At 34.5% G+C, this 25523-nt stretch overlaps 1 protein-coding gene and 1 long non-coding RNA gene across 4 annotated transcripts in view; one reads left to right on the top strand and one right to left on the bottom strand.

Annotated features, from left to right (window-relative positions):
* The window catches only part of LOC126974543 (scavenger receptor class B member 1-like), a 37016-nt gene extending 24653 nt beyond the window's left edge, over positions 1–12363 (bottom strand). For all 3 annotated transcript variants that reach the window (XR_007731538.1, XM_050822063.1, XM_050822064.1), the window contains exon 1: positions 12290–12363. The gene's annotated coding sequence lies outside the window, so the exon portion shown is untranslated. The remainder of the gene's footprint in view (positions 1–12289) is intronic.
* LOC126974576 (uncharacterized) lies at positions 1385–2265 on the top strand. Its single transcript, XR_007731543.1, has 3 exons — positions 1385–1750; positions 1851–2050; positions 2151–2265. It is a non-coding gene; the product is annotated as an uncharacterized LOC126974576 (long non-coding RNA).
* Positions 12364–25523: the final 13160 nt, after the last annotated feature.

Below are 25523 nucleotides of genomic sequence, written 5' to 3'. Positions count from 1 at the left end.
TTGTTTCTAATATTAAACAAGTTCACATATTGTTATCAACCAATTAATTACTACGGAACTGTGTTGGAACCATAATCGCTTACTCGGTTTTTATTACTATCTAGTAATAGGTATTATTATAAAGAGTTATAAATTAATATCGGCAAGTTTCTTAAATAATAGTGCTTAAGGCGCTATAGTCCTAAAAAGTAAAATTTTTACAAATCTACTTAAAATACTTCTAAAAATACTACGGTTCAAATTTTTTGACATGTTTATCTTCATTTCTTTATCTAAGTTATCGCTGTTTCGAAAACACGATTACGAAAAAAAATCTCGATAGATTTATTTTTTGAAAAATAGTCTTTTTTATTTGGATTGTTTATATTATCATAAAACTATGATAGCTATAAACACAAAACTTATTTTATTCGATAGTTAATTAGTATTTATAAGTTTTCACTGATGGATTTATCAATACGCTTTATGAATTATTTTATATTAATTTTTTTCGTAATAAACCAAACGCGACGCCTTGGTTGCATGATCGCTCAAGCCAGCAGTACGCCCGTGACCACTGTCAAGGAAGGTACTGTGTTCGTGTCTCTCGCGCTCACATTACGTAAGATTTTAGCAAACAGGTACAAAGCGAGAATCATAGTAAAAAAATAATGATGATGCGACAGCGTATTTGTTGAAATATATAGGTAAATGTACGTCGGAAAGTACTAAAATAAAATTTACGTAATATTATTTTGAATACTATGCCACGCGGGATTTTTGTATATATGTACTTTAGGGAAGTTAGATAAATCCAAGATGGCCGCCGCTCATAATTATGATTTCAGCAATATGGATATCGTGTCCGAGGTTCTCGAGGGTGCAGAGAACGATTTTGTGATCATTTTTGAAATCCAAGATGGCCGCCGCACAAAATTATGATTTCAGCAATATGGATATCGTGTCCGAGGTTCTCGAGGGTGCCGATAACGATTTTGTGATCATTTTTGAAATCCAAGATGGCCGCCGTACAAAATTATGATTTCAGCAATATGGATATCGTGTCCGAGGTTCTCGAGGGTGCAGAGAACGATTCTGTGATCATTTTTGAATTCAAAGATGGCCGCCGCTCATAATTATGATTTCAGCAATAGGGATATCGTGTCCGAGGTTCTCGAGGGTGCAGAGAACGATTGTGTGATCATATTTGAACTCCAAGATGGCCGCCGCACAAAATATTTGATTTCAGCAATATGGATATCGTGTCCGGGGTTCTCGAGGGTGCAGAGAACGATTTTGGGATCATTTTTGAAATCCAAGATGACCGCCGCACAAAATTATGATTTCAGCAATAAGGATATCGTGTCCGAGGTTCTCGAGGGTGCCGATAACGATTTTGTGATCATTTTTGAAATCCAAGATGGCCGCCGCACAAAATTATGATTTCAGCAATATGGATATCGTGTCCGAGGTTCTCGAGGGTGCAGATAACGATTTTGTGATCATTTTTGAAATCCAAGATGGCCGCCGCACAAAATTATGATTTCAGCAATATGGATATCGTGTCCGAGGTTCCCGAGGGTGCAGATAACGATTTTGTGATCATTTTTGAAATCCAAGATGGCCGCCGCACAAAATTATGATTTCAGCAATATGGATATCGTGTCCGAGGTTCTCGAGGGTGCAGATAACGATTTTGTGATCATTTTTGAAATCCAAGATGGCCGCCGCACAAAATTATGATTTCAGCAATATGGATATCGTGTCCGAGGTTCTCGAGGGTGCAGAGAACGATTGTGTGATCATATTTGAACTCCAAGATGGCCGCCGCACAAAATTATGATTTCAGCAATATGGATATCGTGTCCGAGGTTCTCGAGGGTGCAGATAACGATTTTGTGATCATTTTTGAAATCCAAGATGGCCGCCGCACAAAATTATGATTTCAGCAATATGGATATCGTGTCCGAGGTTCTCGAGGGTGCAGATAACGATTTTGTGATCATTTTTGAAATCCAAGATGGCCGCCGCACAAAATTATGATTTCAGCAATATGGATATCGTGTCCGAGGTTCTCGAGGGTGCAGATACCGATTTTGTGATCATTTTTGAAATCCAAGATGGCCGCCGCACAAAATTATGATTTCAGCAATATGGATATCGTGTCCGAGGTTCTCGAGGGTGCAGATAACGATTTTGTGATCATTTTTGAAATCCAAGATGGCCGCCGCACAAAATTATGATTTCAGCAATATGGATATCGTGTCCGAGGTTCTCGAGGGTGCAGATAACGTTTTTATGATCATTTTTGAAATCCAAGATGGCCGCCGCACAAAATTATGATTTCAGCAATATGGATATCGTGTCCGAGGTTCTCGAGTGTGCAGAGAACGATTGTGTGATCATATTTGAACTCCAAGATGGCCGCCGTACAAAATTATGATTTCAGCTATATGGATATCGTGTCCGAGGTTCTCGAGGGTGCAGAGAACGATTGTGTGATCATTTTTGAATTCAAAGATGGCCGCTGCACAAAATTATGATTTCAGCAATATGGATACCGTATCCGAGGTTCTCGAGGGTGTCGAGGACGAATTTTGAGCGGTGACCATCTTGGATTCCAAAAATGATCCCAAAATCGTTCTCTGCACCTCGAGAACCTCGGACACGATATCTATATTGCTGAAATCATAATTTTGTGCAGCGGCCATCTTGGATTTCAAAAATGATTCCAAAGTCGTTCTCTGCACCCTCGAGAACCTTGGATACGATACCCATATTGTTGAAATCATATTTTTGCGCAGCGGCCAACTTGGATTTCAAAAATGATCCCAAATTCGTTCTCTGCACCCTCGAGAACCTCGGATACGATACCCATATTGTTGAAATCATAATTTTGCGCGGCGGCCATCTTGGATTTCAAAAATGATCCCAAATTCGTTCTCTGCACCCTCGAGAATCTCGGATACGATACCCATATTGTTGAAATCATAATTTTGCGCGGCGGCCATCTTGGATTTCAAAAATGATCCCAAATTAGTTCTCTGCACCTTCGAGAATCTCGGATACGATATCCATAATGTTGAAATCAAAATTTTGCGCGTAATATAACATTTCTCTCATACGTCGATAAAAAAGATTTAATTCAAAAATGCATAAAAAATATTATCACAGTAATTCCGTACTCTAACACAACTGTAAGTTTTAAAAAATATTACGCGGTCCTTCTGGACCGGCTGTCGTTGACCCGCATCGCTCGGTTCGTTCTCAGCCATGCCCGACGCCCGTGTCCATGCGTACCTAACGAATCTAACATTCGCACAATTTTTACCTAAAGTGTTGGGAAAACCTCGCCTTAAGATATTTATTGTTAATATAATCCAAAATTTACTGATCATGCACTTTCAAATAGGTTTATTTTAAAGTAATAACTTTTAGGCACGTTGGGTACCTTTAAGTTTAGACAAGCAATGAACACGCGTTATCGCTCACCTTAAACAAATAAAAGTAAGACGTTGTTCTGTACAGAATAATTAAAATATTTTTTTTTATGAATACGGCAATAATATTTCACATCATCAAGAATTATTTCGAAAAAATATGTTCAGTGTTGTTATAATGAAATTGTTTCACAGCAGAACTGTCAAACCGTGCGTCAATCAATTGTCTCATAGAAAATATGTCCATACAAAACAAATATTGGAAATAACAATAATTATAGGTCCCAAACAATGATATGATAGTATTAAAAGAGGTAGATATGTCACTAGCGCGCCGAAAATTAATCCCCTAAATTGAGTCAATTGGTTCTTTTGGTCGTAGTCACTATCTCGATACGAAAGCGGTACACACGCGTTTGTTGTTGACAGGATTGCTTACAATTTGATATAGGTACAACATTAAAATGCCGTCTTGTGTTATGGGTATAATAAATAAATAAATAAATGGGAAGATGCACTAATTACGAGAGTAAAAAAATCATAGAATTACATACCACAGTTAAGAAATCATGAATTATAACATTTTATTTGATTTCATTATTAATCTAACAAAAAAAATATGTTGCCATGACAACGCCGATCGCTGCCAAGCCGATCATAGATTAACGTATAGAAATGACAAAATATTGATGCTGTCTGTTGCGGGATGATCGAGGTAGAATATTTTAGGAAATGATGTAAAAAAGTCATTGATGAAGTGAATGTAATAATTTTTAATAAACAAGTGCGTATATAGGTAGCTGAACTATCAAACTACTAAAACAAGTTTTAGGGTAGGTAGCGGATGTAGACAGTGAGTGCTATTTGTTTACGTAGGAGTTTTTTCAGTATATCCCTTGCTAACTGCAGAAGAATCAATGGATCATTTTTTTCTTCTCACATTACCTTATTGTAATAAGGAACAAAAAAACATTCATAATATAAGGTACAAAAAATAATAATTGTAATCTTTAAACTTTTTGGGAGCAGTTGTTAGTAAAATTGTAAAAATCGGACCCTTACTGTAGATACCTTTTGGTTTTGTTTTGGTGTCTGTATGTTTTTTTATTATTTTATATATAAATAATTAATATCATCAATGTGGCTATATATTATAATCAATATTAAATTATTTTTTTATAAAATCAATGACACATTATCTACCTAATTTCAATGCAGTTTTACTACTTTATAGATTTTACTACATGAACTCATGAATGAATCGTAATTTAGGCATTAATCACGGTGTACGGTAAAAAATCATATCTGATGAATTAACTGTATTTTCTCTATACAAATGCGAAGCAATTAGCAAATTAGAGTTATATCTTTTTCGCTTGCGATAATTGCATTTACTATCCTTCTTTATAGTGTAGTGTGCTATTGCAATGTTAAATTATTCATGTGTGCGTTAGTGTATCATTTTCAACCACTGAATGTTGTCTACGTAACCTATCTATACTTTTAAATATCATTGGTCCCAAATCGAAATAAAAACTGTCCTATCTCCCAAGTTGGACTAAATTACACTCCATAAAGTAATCCCCATTTAAATCCGTTCATTAGTTTAGGAGTCCATCGCGGACAAACAACGTGTCACGTAATTTATATATATTACTAGCTGACCCGACAGACGTTGTTCTGTATATAATAAATAAAATAATGTTTTTATATGAATTTGTCAATAATATATTTATCATAACATCAAAAATTACTTCGTAAAATATGCACCATTGAAATTGTTTCACAGCAGAACTGTCAAACCGTGCGTCAATTAATTCTCTCATAGAAATTATGTATGGACACAACAAAGGAAAAACAAATTTGTTGTTTTTATTTTATTTAGCAGCGTTTTCCTATTTATTCACCTTATAAACCTTCTCTGGACTTCCACAAATAATTCAAGACCAAAATTAGCCAAATCGGTCCTGCCGTTCTCGAGTTTTAGCGAGACTAACGAACAGCAATTCATTTACATCAACAGCAATTCATCTTATCTATATACATATATATAGATAAGATGTATACTAGATGACCCGACAGACTTTAAACACGTTATTACGACACCTCCAACAAATATCGTCAATGTATACAAAAACGTAACAAACTATATACTAAAACCTTCCTCGAGAAGCATGCTATATATTGGTGAAAACAGCACAAAAAAATGAGATATCAACCAAGAAATTGGTGAAGATGGACCTGATCATAAACTTAGTATACCAGCGTAATAGACGAACCCTGTGTGAGAGTGAGATTACTATCCCTACATTAAAACCTAAGTGTGATAAAGAGGCGGAATAGATGAAACCGTTTTTATACAATTTAGTGTCCATTAGTCTCCAAGTCAAATCGTTTGAATTTTATCGAAATTATGCTGTGTTAATTTAAAAAAAAAATTAAGTATTAGATTGTGTTGTTACTTATCCAAATAAAGAAACATTTCACAGGTAAATATTGATTCTTCAATACTACTTTCGTGGTGTTTATTTCGTAAATCATATTCACTAAAATATTTTAAATTACATTTTAAATACGCAGTAAACACTCTATTTTAAAAAGATTATACTAATTTTAAAAAATATATGTTATAAAATAAAATATTGTATACGTGAATATGACGCCGTTTATCAATATTTATCATAGCGATTGACAAAAAACAAAATACTACACACTTCACTAACTCACTCACACATCTGTAAAACTAGCACACATGAACATTTTAAATTTAGTCTCGACGTAATGGAGCTGATGCTGAAGTGCCAAAGATCAGGTCAGACGGAATTCCAGCATACAATCAATAATTCAAGAGTTTGTCCGAGTCCATGACCTCTTTTTTATGAAAATAAGGAACGAGACGAGCAGGACGTTCAGCTGATGGTAATTGATACGCCCTGCCCATTATAATGCAGTGCCGCTCAGGATTATTGGAAAACCCAAAAATTCTTAGCGGCATTACAACTGCGCTTGTCACCTTGAGACATAAGTTGTCAAGTCTCAGATATCAGCCTTCAGACTGAAATAGTATTGCTTAAACATTACTGCTTCATGGCAGAAATAGGCGCCGTTGTGGTACCCATAATCTAGCCGGCAACCGGTGCAAAGGAGCCTCCCACTGGTAAAACCTCATCAGGTTCATGGATTTTTAAGGTGGTCATATCATGTCTTCTGTAATTTGACCGCTAAACGCTCGTTTTCGTGTGATTGTCATCAAACGACAACGAAGACAATATAGAGAAATGATGGTACAAGGAACTACGTTTTCTTAGAGGTTATCGCGCACAGACAGGGCAGGCGATAACGTTAGGTTACCACTTATATAAAAAGCCAGATAAAACGCTCATAACCACTGCAGTGCAGCCGCTCTTATTTTTAATGTATTCTAAACATAATTTATTAGATAAATCATAATAAAGTAGAGACAAATAAGTAATAAAAATATGTAATGTGAAGTCACAAAATACTTTTGTAATTTTGACATGAAATAATCTTCAATGCCAAACTGGCTTATTATATTCAAAAACCTCTATCAATCTACGCGGACGAAGTCGAAGGCATCAGCTTGTAGATTATAATATATGAAGTTTCCTAAACTATTTCGAGATGCCTGACCCGAATTTTACATATAAGTTGCATATAAGTGATTATTTTATTTTTCTTAAAAGTTATATTTTTCAAAATAACTGCAAAAATTCAAAAATAATCATAATCTTTTAAAAGGGATATTGTTCAAACCTTTACGTATCGGTGTTTTTATATAGGGAAAAAGAGACCAAACGAGCGTCACCTGGTTTTAAGTGATCACCGCCGCCTACATTCTTTTGCAACACCAGAGGAATCACAGGAGCATTACCGGTCTTTTTTAAGGGTACCGAAAGTCGTATCGTACGGGAAACACAGGGAAGCTCATTCCACAGCTTTGTAGTACGTGGAAGAAAGCTCGTTGTAAACCGCACTGTGAAGGATCGCCATACATTCAGATGGTGGGGATGATATCCTAATTTGTGGCGTGTAGTGCGAAGGTGGAATTCGGCGGCAGGAATCAGGTGAAACAGCTCTTCGGAACACTCCCCGTGATAAATGCGGTAGAAGACACACGATGAAGCGACGTCTCTACGCAACGCCAAGTGATCCAGCCGTTCACAGAGCACTGGGTCCACGACAATTCGAGCTGCTCTGCGTTGTACGCGGTCTAATGGATCGAGCTGATACTGGGGTGGGCCAGACCAGAGATGACAGCAATACTCCATGTGTGACCGGACCTGCGCTTTGTAGAGTGCTAGAATGTGGGCCGGCTTGAAGTATTGCCTATTGAAGACGCCCAGCTTCTTCGAAGCCAATTTGGCTTTGTCCTCCAGATGGCCACGGAATTTGCAATCGCACGAGATATCGAGACTTAGTGTTCCGATACTAGGGGAGGTTGCTGATACGACAAATGGGTTTTTTTTGTGGTAAACGCGCAAACATGAGATATTATTTTATATCAAGTTTATTTGTATTATTTTCAGGTAAGTGCCTCTTCAATTAACAAAATTATCTAACTAACTTGACGTTTTTAATCATTTTGCTAAATAATTATTGATTTAGCACCATAATCACTGAGCTTCTTGTGAGCGTATACAATAGACTTTGAACATTATTGCCACGAAATAACATGTTAATTTGAATGAATGTCTTAATGTTGTCAACGGCCGGCGCTCGGATTTTTGACGACCTCTTACCTGTAAACTATTAGGTTAGGTTAATAATAATAATACAGTATGGCAATGACTACAGGGCATGAATACCAAGCGCTGGAGTACCAATCAGTGGCCCATTTTTTTATGACAATAAGGGACGAAACGAGCAGGACATTCAGCTGATGGTAATTGATACGCCCAGCCCATTATAATTTAGTGCCGCTCAGGATTCTTGAAAAACCTAAAAACTCTGAGCGGTACTACAACTGCGCTCGTCATCTTGAGACATAGGATGTTAAGTCTCACTTGCCCAGTAATTTCACTAGCTACGGCGTCCTTCAGACCGAAACACAGTAATGTTTACACATTACTGCTTCACGGCAGAAATAGGCGCCGTTGTGGTACCCATAATCTAGCCGGCATCCTGATCAAAGGAGCCACCCACTGGTAAGAATACACAAAACTGATTCACTGTGTTTGTTCAAGCAGCAGCTAAATCAAATAGCAGACATATCAAACCCGGCTAACGGAGCTGAACACAAGGATACAACAGATAGACAAGTCGTACGAGTGAAATCTATGCACGTGGTCAGAACCAAACATCAATACAAATTAGAATCATAAAATCAAAAAAAAAACATTGCGTGCGTACAAAGAACCTCTAAACTGCATATGAATTCCTGGTACGTGTGGCTAGGATGACACATGATTTCAACCGCTATGAAAGACATTCCTACCACCACTAATATATATAATAATATGTTCTCCTGGTGTCTATGTAGTAATTCGTCGTGCGCTTGGAGTCAGAATATATTAAGGTATACTCGCGCCATACTTAAGACAGTCTCTTCTTTAACTATGATCGCCTGGTACCAAAACATTGTATTATGCTTCCTATCTCATTATCTCCCATGTTAAATATTATGAATTGATGTGACTGCTCTTTTTACTGTCACATTTTCTTTTCATAGACTTTCAAATCACAACGATGATAAAGAAGTTTCACTTCAAAAACAAAATTTCCAACTGACCAAGAGGAAATGTAAAGCGAAACTTGACTTCTGGTTAAAAACACTAGATTATGAAGGTACAGAGAAACTTGTGGATGTGTAAAATATTCATCACTCCCTCACACATCTAACGGTCGTTCCAAATATATACTATCAACAGAGAGATAAATTACTACCTTCTACTGTCAGTAATTAACTGTCAATAATCTGAGGCTGTCCCAATATACCCGATAAGTCATTCTTATCGCCTTATATTGGAACGCGTGAATTGTAATTTCCATAAAAACTTCTATCGATGGTAAGCTTTACGTCGTCCCATTGACAGACAGTGTGTAGAGCTAAGGACAGAAAAGTCAACGATAGTTACGATTTTTATTTCGAGTAATAGAAAGACTGAATATTGGGAACGGCCGTAAGAAAACCACACACAGCACACATGTAACTAGTTTCACAATCACTATATACATATCTCTAACACTCACCCACACACTTCACCCAAAACTAAACACATAATATAACCTAATATATAAAATTCTCATGTCGCGGTGTTTGTAGTTAAACTCCTTCGAAACGGCTTGACCGATTCTCATGAAATTTTGAGTGCATATTGGGTAAGTCTGAGAAGGTGGTCCGCGCTAATTTTTTTTTCTAAATTTTGGATATTTTGTTTTTCAATTTGTTTGATTATGAGTCAGCATTAAAAAATACATACAACTTCAAATTTTCACCCATCTACGTTCAACATTTACTTTTGTATCGCGATTTTAATATCGGCAATACAACGTTTGCTGGGTCAGCTAGTAATGTATATATTTCAAATCACATGTCCTGTACTAGTTTTTAATATATTGTTATCAATCACCATACTCTGTTTACTATTTAGATCTTTGTGCATGGAGCATCATTCCTTATTGTATTCGGAGAAGGTCTTTGTTAGCTGCGCTGCAGTTTATACATTCGCAGCTATCATCATTTTTACTTGTGTGTATTAGCTTTGTTAAATCGTTCCAAATATTTTTTTATTTATTTATAATTATTGGATTTTTATTTTGGTGTCGACGCTAAAGCTTGGAACTACTAAAATTTCGATAATAAAGGACAATGTAGCTTATTGCAAACTGTGTACAAAGAAGTTTAGAATTTTTCCATGGTGGACTCAATGATATAATGAACCACAAACAAGTACGAATTCAACATCCGCTGATAGATCGTTGTCGCAGAAATGACTTCGATATAATATCTAGTGGGGTATGACAAATGGAGTAGCTTGTGAAGTATTTAACGATTGATTTCAAAAACAGTAAGTGAGAAGATATGAATTATTTTTGTATAGAAATGACTGTACAATATTGTATATTTTTATTGAAAAGAGCGCAAAAAAAGAATGCTGGGAGTGTTTCTTGCGCCGCTTCTTCTCTCTCAGAGCTCTCAGAGCGGATGCCGGCTAGATCATGGGCAACGGCACCTATTTCTGCCGTGAAGCAGTGGGTAAGCATTATTGTATTATTATGAAATTCCTGTGCAAACGAGACTTAACATCATATGTTTCAAGGAGATGAGGGCGATTGTAGTGCCGCTCAGAATTTTTGGGTTTGCCAAAAATCCTGAGTGGCACTGCATTGTAATGTAAACTGGACAGGGCGTATCCGCTACCATCAGCTAAACGTCCTGCTCTTCTCCTCCCTTATTGTCATAAAAAACGTAGTAGTGGGAAATTAGGACTGATAGCACCGTACCGAGAAGTCAAGTAGAAATAACATATAGTAGCTAGAACAGGTACAGAAAAGTTTATCCTGAATTATCACATAAGTAAAAACACTTTTATCATACTGTACCCAGTTTTGAAGTCCCCGCAGATAAATTGGCAGACAACAAAACATAAATCACCACATGAAATAAATAGCATTGAATTTATACAATCGGAATTAAGACGTAGAGAAAAACATGACGACTTGAACCGTATATGATTAGGTCAGATGAACTGTAAACTTACGATAAACCTGGATAGTACATATACAAACGATAAGAGTTGTTCATAAGTATGCGATCTTTTTAAACATTTCAATAATAATAACCTATCGCGAAAAACTTCTGCCAATTTGCAAACTTACATTAATTAAGTATTTTCTTAAGTAGCCCGCAATGTCTACATGGTTTTTCATCGTATTCTGATGAAAAATTATTAAAATTAAGATGCTGTAAATATCAAAATGTCTCAAATTGTGATGAACTAAGTAGTGGTAAGTAAGTCGTCCCCAGTGTTGCGGCCAAGTACATCATCAGCGAGCGTTGCTAAGTCAGATTCAGCAGAACCTTTTATAATAAATAAAACGTTGTCACTAAATATCACTAAATTTAATCAAAATACCGCTTTATTCGCCAAACAGTTTAATTTTACACAGGGCTGTTCGACGAGCGATACTGTTGTTGACTTAAGTAGCTTTATTTTTTTATGGGTGGACAAGATGAATTCCCATTTCCATTCAAAAAGAAGACACGAATGTTAAGTTGTCTTTTGGATCAATTGGTATGAGGGGGGTTCCCAAGGGTTCAATTTTATGACATAGCCTATTCCTTATTGATTTCAATTAACCTACATCTTGCTAAGGATTATGGAATAAAAACTATTTTTCTAGAGACCGTAAGAATAACTTTAACAATATTGATGACTAAATATTAACGACGTACTGTTAAATATATTTGTTGTGATTTACTCTTTGTTCTATGATGGATGTTAATGGAAACAAAATGTACTCTGTTGTCTCTTGCCACCACGCCCTTGCAAAAATGTAAGTGTTAATTAAAGTATCATAAAATAATTATATGTATGTAGTTTTTCCTTGCCCACCTTACTCACAAATATAAACATTAAAACGTACACCCCCAACGCAACAATATTTTACTGTTTTCAGCAGACTTTTCATGCAACAGTTCCCTTACCTTTCGTATCGTTTAATTTCCAGTACTATCTGTTTAACACTTCTTCAATCCTCAACAATCTTTTAAATTAACAGTTTTTAAAGTAAATTATATTATTTTTAATTTAATACAGTCGTAAGGTGTATCAGTAGATAAATTAAGGACCCTGATTTTCCGGTACCATAAGACATTTGAAATAAACAATAATTTGACCTGAACTTACCTTAAGTGAAACAGCGCAGTAATATCAGAGAGACATATGTCGTATGAGGACTGACAAACACACGAGAATCACAGAAATGATAATGTTAATATAAACAAAGATGTGTTCACACTTTCCCAGCAACAAACTTGAAATGAGTAAAGTAATTGAGTTGCGACTTAAACTTGAGCTAATCTAAGTTATCTCAATTTATGTTTATAAAAAGATAAGCATAATTTGATATCTAATAATTACATGTCGTTTTCAGATTGACTTTACAATAGGCTCTAAAATGGTTATAGGTCGAATGGAGACTGTCCTCTTGGCTGAGTATTAGATATCGCTGGATCAAGTCAATCCAGCACACGCAGCCCTTAATAGGGCTAGATAAGGAAATGCCAATTAAAGAGAATGGTTTACAATGTGTTTCCCAACTTTTATACAAATCTGTGGCTTCTATTTTTTTTAATGAAAAAAAAAAGGGTTTACGACGTGCTGATACCAGTTCTACGAGTTTGTCTTTGACCTTTTATAACTTAGGAAAAGCTTGAACGATCTTGATGAAAATTGGTGTTTAGTCAGATCACGTGATTGCCTGATGCATGTGCAAAATTATCCCAAACTCAGGGTCTAGTTGCGAAATCAGGAGCACACATACCATGACTATATTCTTCCTTCGGTTTCGTGCGCATTTAATTCGTAAAAATTAAAAACTTTTGGGATAAAGTGCATAGTTCAGTTACCATATTTTTTCTTCTATTTATTGTGAAACTAATATTTAAATTAAATATTTTATTACGTTATAATTCACAAGAAACTAAATTTCCTACTTAAGATGCATGGAAAATTTCATGGTTGGCCATATAAGGCGTGTTCCATCATCAGCTCTCGTTGAGATCTATCGATTGCATAAATATCGAGCCATGGAATGGAGAATGTCTTGATATTATCGTTCAAAATGATTAAGTAACGCATCCAAAGTAATATTAGAAATGTGAATGTGAGGTTGTTTGTTACGCTTTCACGCTCTCTCACAACAACTTAACCAATAATTATGATATTTTGTACGTACGTTGTCAAGGATACAGAAAAAGACACAAATTATAAACATTTTGTTACCGTTTGACATAAAATCGATGTATATGATCATCTGACGACCTGTATAGCCCAGTGGTTAGCGATCCTACCTACTAAGCTAGAAATCCCGGGTTCGAATCCCGGTAGGTGCAAGCATTTATATGACGAATATGGATGTTTGTTTCCGAGTCATGGATGTTTATATGTATTTATGTATGTTTATATGAATTTATGTATGTTTAAGTAAGTATATTGTATTAAATATATCATTGTCTTGTAACCCATAACACAGGCGATATATGCTTAACTTGGGGCAAGATAATTTGTGTAAAAAGTGTGTCAATATTATTATTATTATTATTATTATTATTATTATTATTATCTGACTCGGACATCTGACATGAAGAGGTTGTTGGGGAATTCAAGTGAATATTACTTTGTTTATTTCTTCATGAACTACAAACAGAATTACATATGATACAATATATTTACATTAAACAAGTTTTAGGTGCTACGATAGTTATGTATACACATTTATAGGCAGTTACAGCATGTACATAAATACAAGTCATACAATTATTAAAGGTTAAAATTTATATTATAAGTAAGGTCTATGAAGTTATGTTTATTTTTTAATTTATAGAATGAAAGGTATATGAAATAAAAAAACAAGAATAAAAAATATTTATCTACAATCTTAACATCTATAACATAATTTTACATGCAATGAACGGTTATCAACAAGATGACGTGTTATACACTGATTTTGTCAAGTGTTTTGACAGAATTTGTCATAACAACTAACGGCCGTTCCAATACATCTACAGATAAATTACAACCTTCTACTGTCAGTAATTACCTGTCAATAATCTGAAGCTATCCCAATGTACCCGATAAGTCATTCTTATCGCCTTATATTGGGACGCGTGAGTTGCAATTTCCATACAAACTTCTATCGCTAGTAAGCTATACGGCACGGCGTCCCATTGACAGACAGCGTGTACGGATAAGTGAGTTACCGTCGATAAGTTTATTGGCACAGAAAAGTCAACGATAGTTACGATTTTTATTTCAAGTCAGAGATAGAGTGAATATTGGAAACGGCCGTTATTGCTTAAGCTTTGGCAACTTGGCAACGTAGGAGATCCATATTGATCTCCTACGATGGATCAAATTTTATTTAGAAAAAAAGAACTCAACTAGTTGTTATCATTATGGACTAACCAACTAATATATGGATAAACAACTGGGATTAATGTTAAAAGTGTCTAAGCCTTTCAAGTCTCCTCTGACTTATTAAATATTATGCAACATTTTTTTACGCAGTCATCTTAAGTTCACTTGTACAGTCTGGCATACTGTATATAGTAAACATATCGACAGAATAGAAAGTGTTCAAAAAAAGAATGTAAGATTTTTTTGTGACACTCTTTTACACAAATTATCTTGCCCCAAACTAGGCATAGCAAGTACTATGGTTGCAAGACAACGATATATTTAATACAACACACTTGCTTAAACATACAAAAATGCATATAAATATCCATGAATCGGAAACAAACATCCATATTCATAATATAAATGAATGCACCTTCGGGGATTCGAACCCGGGACCTCTTGCTTAGTAGTTAGGGTCACTAGCCATTCGGCTATATGGGTCCTCTAAGATGTCTGGATTAAAGGTTTTGTTACTAGTATGTGTACTATGAGACTTCAATCAAAAAATTCAATATTATGTCTTTACAGTTTCGTCGCAATTATTTTGATTCTATAGTATTTTTCACAATTCTTAATAACGTTATTGACGTTCCATCCCTTTTGCATAACATTACATTTAGAGTGCCCCGTAGATGTGAGCGTAAATGTGTTAATAAACCGTTATTCAGCATTCCGCACAGCAGGACCGTTTATATTAAAGATAGTTTTATCAGAAGAGTGTGTCATTATAAGGATACTGAACTTTGTCACTTAGACCTTTTCTCGTATAAATAATAAGCATCTGTAACCCTGCATTTAAAAACTTTATCTGCTTTATATTACTGCTGCTATTTAAATGCTTTCTTTTTATATTTATTTCTTTAATTTTTTTATATTTTATGAAGGTCTTATAATATCAAGTTATTATCTGTTTGGATAACGAATCTTGACATTTAGACCTTTTTTTATAGATCATTGGCATCAATTAAGATGCTGTAATTACTTAATTACTTTATGATAGCTCGGTTGTCAAAGCGAAAGCAACATAAATTTAGCGTCCGTATTTTAAAAAATCATAAATTGTGTTTAAAGTAAATAGTGTGAATTTTAAAAGTGTGATCCGCAAAGATCTATTAAACGAACTTAATATAAACTAATAAATAGTGAGAAATTGTTGGATTTTCAAAGAAACAAGTAAGATATCAACAAACAATTAAGATTATTTTCCTATTGTAAATTGTTTAAATTATGTACAAGTGGCAACTGACAAGTAAAGAATTTTTGACAAGGGAATATTGTCAACTGTCAAATCGGGCATAGAGAACGAATGGTATTCGAAGTGTTGCCATACATGAAAAAAATTTCTTAAGGATCCCATACACGGTCAGTCTTGTCAGCACAAATAGCAATCTGATTTCTGGAAAACAATGAAATTACAACTAGAAAACCTTTTTACAAAATTAAAAATTGAAATGCACAACCAAACGAAGCAAATAACAGAAAATATAATGGTAAAAAATTGACGAAAAGCTAAAAAAATTGCTGGAAGAAAATACAAAATTAAAACAATCTGTTGAAAAGTTAGAGAACCTGGTTGAAAAACTAGAAGAAGAGAAAAAGTCGAATAACATCATTATATTTGAGTTAAAAGAAACAGAAAAGTCAAACCGTCAGCTTACTATGAAAATTATTGAGGAACTAAACAAAATTGATGTGGACATAGATCATAGATACATAAACTATGCGAAAAGGTTTGGAAAGAAAGAAACTAACACAGAAAAAGGTAGACCTATTGTCGTCCAACTGATAAACAAGTGGAAAAAAATTGAAATCTTGCAAAATAAAAAGAAGTTAAACAACATGTATATTACAGAAGACTTTACAAAAAGAGTTCTAGAAATACGGCGGTCGCTACAAAATCAACTAATGGAAGAAAAAGCAAAAGGCAACTATGCAATTATTAAATTTGATAAATTAATAGTGAAAGATAAAGAAAGTTTTGGTAAAAAGAAAAGGTCCATGCCGTCACCCAATCAAAATGACCATTACAAGTCTCCTAATATCAAAAATAGCGAAAAACCAACGTCAACAGGAAGAACGCATTTGATTTTATGAGGAAAAGATCCAACTCTTTAACCATGGACAGACCAAATAATCAATAGCAACTAAAATCGGACAACCGAGATCTGAAAAATATATTAAATTTTAGTAAAAATAAGGAAAACTGTAAAAATAACGCAATCCCAAGACGGCTGGTCCCCGTGGGGTTGACTATGGACCAAATCCCCCCTTCGGTAATCAACAAAACAACCTCAAAACTTTGAGATAACTATAAAGGTAAACAATTATAAAACTATAAACAATTATATATTGGAACACTTAACGTCAGAACTCTTAAAAGCCAAACACGACTAGTAGAACTTACAGAAGCTCTGAGTGTAGTAAATTGCGATATTCTAGGACTGAGCGAGATTAAAAGAAAAGGTGAAGAAATTTTAGAGTTGAAACAATATATACTATATTACTATATACACGAAAAAATGGAGTTGGGTTCCTGATAAATAAGAAATGGAAACAAAATATAGTAGAATTCAGATCATACTCTGACAGAATCGCTCTGGTCAAATTGCAGTTCTCCAACCAGCAAACAATTAATATACTTCAAATTTATATGCCTACGAGTGACTATGAAGACGCAGAAATAATTAATATTTACAACAAATTAAGTACAATACTGGAACAAGCAGATAGCAGAACATTTATAATACAAGGAGACTTCAACAGTAAAATAGGCAAACAACAAATGGAAGAAGAAAGAAAACAAATAGGTGAACACGGATTGGGTAACAAAAATCAGAGAGGACAAATGCTGTTAGATTTTTGTAGATCAAACAACCTCAAAGTAATGAATACCTTTTTCAAAAAACGAAATAACAGGAAATGGACTTGGATATCACCAGACTCAAAAAGTAAAAATGAAATAGATTTCTTCCTCTGCAAGTGTAAAACTGCTTTTGAAGATGTTGATGTGGTAAATAACCTGAATTTCTTTTCGGACCACCGAATGTTACGTTGTAAGATAACACTAAAGAAAGCAATAAACAGGAAAATACCATCTCCATATACAAAAGCATACAGTATTGCAAATCAGGAGGAGTATAACAAAAGATTAGAAAAATATATATCACAAATAAAAACAAAAGATAATGTACAAATGTACTATGATGAAATTGAGGAAAGCATAAAGAAAGCAGAAAAAAATAATCTTCCTGATAACAAGTCAAATCAAGATGAGTTTTCTTATAAACTTAAAGAACTTATAGAAAAAAGAGCAAAACTAAACTTGAAAAGCAACAGAACAGAAGAAGAAAAAACACAACTAAAAGAAACTAACAAAACGGTCAAAAAACTTATTAGGAAGGAAAAGAGACAAACAAAAACTAATATTATCATAGAAACATTTAATATATCAGGATCAACTAAAACAATAAAACAAAGATTAGTAAAGTCACCTGGAAAGAAATGGATAGCTGGGCTTCAAAAAACGTCAAAAACAACAACAGAAAAAAATAGAAAAGAAATACTCAATGTTGCAACAAGCTTCTACAAAAATGAAAGACCAAGATGATGTAATGAAGGACTACCATGGCAATTATTTGGCAACCCCTGCTTCTTTTGAGCAGTTTAGTTGTAAGTCGATAAGCACTGCTTCTATTGAGCAGTGTGATAACTTTGTGGACTCTGCTTCTATTGAGCAGAGTAATAATTTAATAACCACTGCTTCTATTGAGCAGAGTATTAATTTAATAACCACTGCTTCTATTGAGCAGTGTACTAATTTAAGCAAAGATTTGGAATATTTTCCAAAAAAATAAACATTAAGACAATAGGGGACTCCTCTAGCAGTGTAAAAACACAATGTAATGAAACAAGTACTAGAATAAGTAATAATTGTAAAATTGCAAACCTGATGCACCAAAACATGCAAGGATTATTAGGTAAAGAACTTGAACTGGAGTTATATATAAATCATAAAGATATACATATTTTATGTTTAACCTCTGTTGAGCCAGTGCTCTCACTGGCTCAGAAAATATGAGCTCATCTTTAACTTCAGTGGTCATCAGGTGGCAAGTGCGTTTAGCAGAGAAAAAGCTACAAGTGGCGGCTCTCTTATTCTTGTAAGTAAATTATTTAAATTCAAAGAACGAGAAGATATTGTGGGCCTCTCTGTTGAACGTACAATTGAAATAGCCTGTGCAGAGCTCGAGGGCGCCATTGTTGTTAGTATATACAGACCCCCCAGATGCAGTATATGAATTATTTGAAAGTGTATTGGAGGAGGTTTTATTAAAATTATCTGAGTCTAAGAAGTATATCATGATATGTGGTGATTTTAATATTAATTTATTAGAAAAATCCTCAACCAGTATTAGATTCAGATCTTTATTCAAATCATATTATTTATCCAATATTTTCTTAGAGCCTACTAGAGTAACTGGCACCTCCAAAAGCTGTATTGATAACATATTTACCAATTATAAACCCATTTCTCAGGCAATAATTTGCAACATTAACAGGCCTCTTTTAATATTGAGGTCAATAAATGTACTAAAATTAAAAAGTTTACGTTTGTTCCTGTGAATAATAGGCGAATGGAGAAATATAGAGGCAATGTGTCAGTTAAACTCTCAAATTTGGATTTATTCAAATATAATATTAATCCAAATGAAATGTATGATATGTTATTTAAAATAATTAAAACAGAGTTTGCTTCTATATTTACTTCTAAGACAGTCAAATCAGGTGGTCTCCTGTCATTTAATGATTGGGCAACAGCTGGCATTCATAGGAGCAGACAAAGGCTATATGAACTGTATAGTGAGAGATCATTGTATAATCATGATGCATCTTTTCTCGAGTATGTTAAAAAATACTCTAAATTATTTAAAAGTGTTTGTTCTATTGCAAAGTCTATGCATATCAGACAAATAATTAAAAATGCACCAAATAAAATAAAGATGACTTGGAATGTTATTAACTGGGAATCTGGAAGATTGAAAGACCGCAACATTGAATATAATCTATCAATAAACAATACAATAATTCAATCTCTGCAGGAAGTTGCTACTGCTTTTGAGAATTTTTTTTCTGAGATTCCAGTTTCTATCACAAACACTCTTGTCTCCTCCACCAGTGTTGCTGAGTCACTTCTTCTGGAAAATGTTATAGGATGTCAACAAAGTTTCAATTTTAGTTTTGTTAGCCCTGGAGAAATAATTAAAACTTTTAAATCTCTAGACATGAAAAAAACTGCTGATATATGGGGCATTCGTGTTAAAATAATAAGTTCAATAATTGATGTCATAGCACCATATCTTGCAATAATATTTAATAATTGTATTAATCGTGGCGTGTTTCCTGACCTTCTGAAACATAGTAATATTACACCAATATTTAAGTCGGGATGCTCTTCTGACCCGAATAACTATCGTCCTGTGCCGACCCTTAGTAAAATTTTTGAAAAAATAATTTTAAGCCAAATACTTACTTACTTTAACTCTCATAAGTTACTTCATTTGAAACAATTTGGCTTTACTAGGGGACGTTCAACAACGGATGCAGGTGTTGAGCTGATCAAGAATATTTTTGATGCCTGGGAGGAATCGCAGAATGCACTTGGCATCTTCTGTGATTTATCTAAGGCTTTTGATTGTGTTCAACATTCAACGCTGGTCAGGAAGCTATACCACTATGCCATAAAACGAACTGCGCTCGATCTTCTGACTTCATATCTAAACAATAAAGTTCAGAGGGTCGACGTGAATGGCAGGAGACCTCGTGGGACTCCTCTCAGTATGGGGGTACCACAAGGGTCTATTCTTGGACCGTTCCTCTTCCTTATCTATATAAATGATCTTCCTAATCTTATAGAGAAAAAACATAAGGTAGTATTGTTTGCGGACGACACTTCACTGATTTTCAAAGTGAAAAGAAACCAAGCTATGTATGACGAAGTGAACGATATTTTATCTGACATCGTGTACTGGTTTAGCGCTAATAACCTATTGTTAAATAGCAAGAAAACTAAATTCATTAAATTTACCGTACCAAATGTCAAAAATGTAAATACAAATGTTTTGTTAAATGGAGAGGTGATAGAACCGGTGGAATCTGCTATATTTCTTGGCATAACTCTAGATTCCAAATTACAATGGGGCCCCCATATTGAAGGATTGGCGAACAGACTTCTATTTATAACCTAGGTCCTAGGGAATCATTGAGAGCAAAATTCAAAGAAATTAACATCTTGACTGTTGCTTCTCAATATATTCTTGATAATGTAATGTATGTTCATAGGCACATAAGTGAATTTGCCAGAAACTGTCATAACCATAATGTTAACACCAGGAACAGACATAAACTGATGATGCCTACTACTCAGCTAAGTCGAGTTAGTAAGTCTTTTGTGGGGCGATGTATATGCTTTTACAACAAGATCCCAGAAAATGTTCAAAACAAAGGTGTTACGTTATTCAAAAGAATTGTTTAAAAACGTTTGTGTGGTAAAGGTTACTATAACATAAATGACTTTCTTAATGATACCACAGATTGGGAATGGAGCGACCGCCCTCAGGCTATTAAATAATAAGTTTAATTGTACAATGTTACTTTGTAAATGTTACTTTAATTGTAAAACATATTTTTGATGAAAAAAAAAGCCCGCTGAGTTTGTTGCGCCCATTCTTCTCAGGCCTGAGGCATTCACTTTGGGATGGGTGGTAGTTTTTTTGACTTTCAATAAGTGATTTCACATCCTATTTTGAATAAAAATATTTGAATTTGAAAAAAAAAATGAAAATGGCTATGAAATACCAAGTATCATGAGTAAAGAAGTAGAAAGTGCGCTGAATTCACTAGACATGAACAAAGTACCAGGACCGGATAATATGAGCTCAAGAAGCTTAAAGGTGGGAAAACATGTTATATTGGATGTCGTAGAACTCTTCAATAAAATTGTCGAAGAAGAGAAGATACCAACCCAGTGGACAACAACAGAAATCTCTCTAATACATAAAAAGGGTAGTTTCAATAACATCAATAACTACAGGCCCTAAAGGCTATAAGTATGATAACCAACCTATACAAAACCTTCTCAAAGATTTTAACAAAACGTATAAACACCTATCTAGACATACAACAGCCACCAGAACAAGCTGGATTCCGAAGCTCATACTCGACAAGTGATCACCTGCAATGTATCCAACAAAAAATAGAAAAAGCTAAGGAGTACCAACAAACTATCTACATAGCATTTATAGAAATTAGGCCTTTGACTCTGTAGAGCACGGTGCAGTATGGAATGCGTTGAAGGCGGATGGAGTGCCAAATAAATACATAAGGATTATACAAAATATTTATCAGAACAGCACGGCACTGACTAAGCTGGAAACTAAAGGTGATATATTCAGAATCCAAAGAGGTGTCAAACAGGGTGATCCAATGTCCTAAACTATTCAACTCAGTTCTACAGCAAATATTTTTTCGACTCAAAGATAAATAGGAAAACTTAGGAATTAATATAAGTGGTCAAAACCTTACCAATCTAAGATTTGCTGATGACATAGTTATTTTCTCAAAAACACCTAAAGACTTACAGACAATGTTAGAAGATCTAAAAGAAGAAAGCAAGAAAGTTGGACTCATAATGAACATGGCAAAAACCAAAGTAATTAAAAACGTGGAAGAACATATGAATTTAAAGATAGATGATTATACATCAGAAAACTATACTTTATACTAAAAAACGAAGACGTTCCTTTCAGCTTAAAATCAAAAACATTTAACAGCTGTATCGCTCCCTCGCTAACATATGGCTGCCAAACCTGGGCGCTCAATAAACACCAAGCGAAAAGACTAAAAGTGACGCAAAGAAATATGGAAAGAAACTTATTATGTATTAGACTAAAAGACAAAGAATGAAATACGAAAAAAAAGTAAACTTAAAGACATAATACGAATCGCAAAAACTGCAAAATGGAATTGGGCAGGCCATATATCAAGGGCCAGTAACGAAAGATGGAGCAGTATAGCAACAAACTGGTACCCATTAGACGCCAAAAGAAGAAGAGGTAGACCTGGTACTAGATGGAGAAACGACCTAGTAAATTACGAAGGAGTGATGTGGTCGCGAACAACATACAATAAGGACCAATGGAAAAAGAAGGGGGAGGCCTTTGCCCAGCAATGGGATGATATATGAAAAATATTGTAAATAAATTAGTAATAGTTTTAATATTGTAATAGGCTTTAATAAATAAATAATAAATAAATAAATTACTTACTAATATTCAAATCTATATTGGCTGTTCATTAATATTATGGAAGATAAGGCTTAGTTTTAATATCCTGCTTATGTAAACAATAATTTATGAATTAACCGGTGCATTAGGGAATGATGACCGTGGGTGGTCCATGGGTTTATTTATTAAAGTACACTACATCATATACAATACAATTTTCTACATCTTAAGTAACAATATGTTGTTCTAATACATGACTTTATTATTATGGTGAACACAAAAATTACCATAAATACTCACTAATTTGGAAAGTAAAAGTTTAAAAAAAGTTTTTTGGATGAATAAAAAGTGCAGATACAGCGTACGGGAGGGAACCTTGATGGTTATTTGGCTCAAAAGTTCTGTGTTATTTTTAATACCATCTAGGAGCTTGAATAAAATTACCATAATATGATGTATTTTCTGTCTATCTATCAGTGAGTTTAATTTAGAAATAGTTTAAAGTATTTAGCGACATGATATTTGACATGACCTTTGAATGCTCTGTATCCGATCCTTATGAACTTCGTAACCAGGGTTCCTAATTGCCGTGGCATATTCAAGTTTGCTTTTTACTAGTGTACTAAACAATATTTTATTAGTTTTACTTAAATCATTAAACATTTGGTAATGTAGTTGATAAAAATAGTGAATTAGAGTAGCCCTAATATTGATCCTTGGGGAACGCCCAATGAGCATAAATCCACTAGATATGATTAGAGCTATGATAGAAGTGATTCACAAAATTTAACGCCATCTAGCGTTCCAAGTACATTACAATTATATAATATTATATACTTATGCTTATTTTGCCTTCAACTTTATTCAATAGTCTCCACAATTTGTTATGTTATGAAAGTGATAACATCACTTCTGCGATTAATACACAAAATTTGAAAACGAAATTTTGTGAATGATACGGGACTCTGTAGATGAAGCCACAACCTGAGAGTTAAAACAAAGCATACAAGATTTCATAGGTTTTATATATATATAGTTTATATTTCATAGGTTATCACTTTAAAACAATTATCTAATAATAGGTGTCAACTGTAAAGTAGATCCTGTAGATGATGGCACAACCTGAGAGTTGAACAAAGCATACAGGGTTATTAACAGTTGGAAAGAGGAGTCGAGGTCGCGGGTTCGAGTCCCGCATCGTTCATAAAATTTTGTTTTCAAATTTTTATATTTGTGTCAATATTCTTCTTCAACGCCATCTAGCGTAAACAGGGGTAAGTATCTACTTCTGTTTATTTTCACTATTAAACAGAGTAGAATTGGTGTATATAATTGTTTTCAAGCTGTGTTTTTATAAAAATAAATAAAATAAACAATAAAAAGTTAATAAGTTTTAGCTTAGCTTAATCTATGTTTTATTTAACCATATTTTTTGTTGCTAAGGATTGACACTATCGACAAATTTTTATCGATATTTTCATTCCCAAGTATTAATTATACACTCTTATGCAAATAAAAAACGGGCACATAGGTATAAATCAATATAAATAGTAAAAGGCATCGTCAGATTATTTCATAATTCTAAGTATTGTTTTTATTTTAAGTAGCATCATTGTACTTTAAGTAAATAAGCAAATAGTTCTTTCAATCAAGGGCCTTAGTTCTAATCTAAATGCCGTCATGTTTCACCTAGAAACATCGAAGCCTCTTTCGTTCTCTTTAAGTGACTCACAGATCGCTCTGGCTGATACTGCTTTCCTCTCCTATTCGGGCTATAAACTGAAGGTGGAATTCGGGGTCAGGAAACAGGTTAAACAGCTCTACAACACTTTTCATGACAAATGCGGGTACCTTAAAGACGGTATCTAGTCAGCTCTCTTTCCTGGAAAATACCGAGCTATTTACACATTACTGCTTCACGGCGCCTATTTCTGCCGTGAAGCAGTAATTTGTAAACATTGTTGTATTTTGGGCTTAAGGGCGCCGTAGCTAGTGAAATTTCTGGGCAAATGAGACTTAACATCTTACGTCTCAAGGTGACGAGCGCAATTGTGGTGCCACTCAGAATTTTAGGATTTTTCAAGAATCCCGAGCGGCAGTGCATTGTAATGGGCAGGGCGTATCAATTACCATCAGCTGCACGTCCTGCTCGTCTCGCCCCTTTTTTTTAATAAAAAAAATATCACGCCCGTCATTTTCCAAGAATCCCTCTCTCTGTTCGCATTAAACGTTTTTTTTTTCGAACTTTTTCACTGTTTGTGTTCAATATTTGAACCTTTCACCGATCACTTAAGTATCTATTTATAATAATATGAAAGTTAATTTAGTTACTTCTTTTTATCGCAGCGGATACTCCATAGGGAGTGCCGCTTGCGCCTCTCTCAACAAGAGAAGGTCACCTTCGATGACGGCTTAGAGGGCACTTGCCCAAAGCCAACCTCAGGCTTTGTTTAGTGGGTAGGTACTTAGATTTTACGTGAGTCCCACATAACCAACGCAGACTTAGGCTACGTTGGCATGCATAAGCAGTAACCACCTCCCTCCCGTCGTTATCCCGGTGGGTGGCCCTTTCCCTTTGTCTGGGCGCAAAGAAAAATTACTTCTTTTGTAAATAATGGCAATAATGACCATCTAAGGCAAATAATACCTCAAGCTTAATAAATTGAAATAAAATTCAA

Source organism: Leptidea sinapis, chromosome 32, assembly GCF_905404315.1.
Source record: "Leptidea sinapis chromosome 32, ilLepSina1.1, whole genome shotgun sequence".
In the NCBI taxonomy this organism is placed as follows: domain Eukaryota; kingdom Metazoa; phylum Arthropoda; class Insecta; order Lepidoptera; family Pieridae; genus Leptidea; species Leptidea sinapis.
This window is presented reverse-complemented; position numbering and strand designations above follow the sequence as displayed.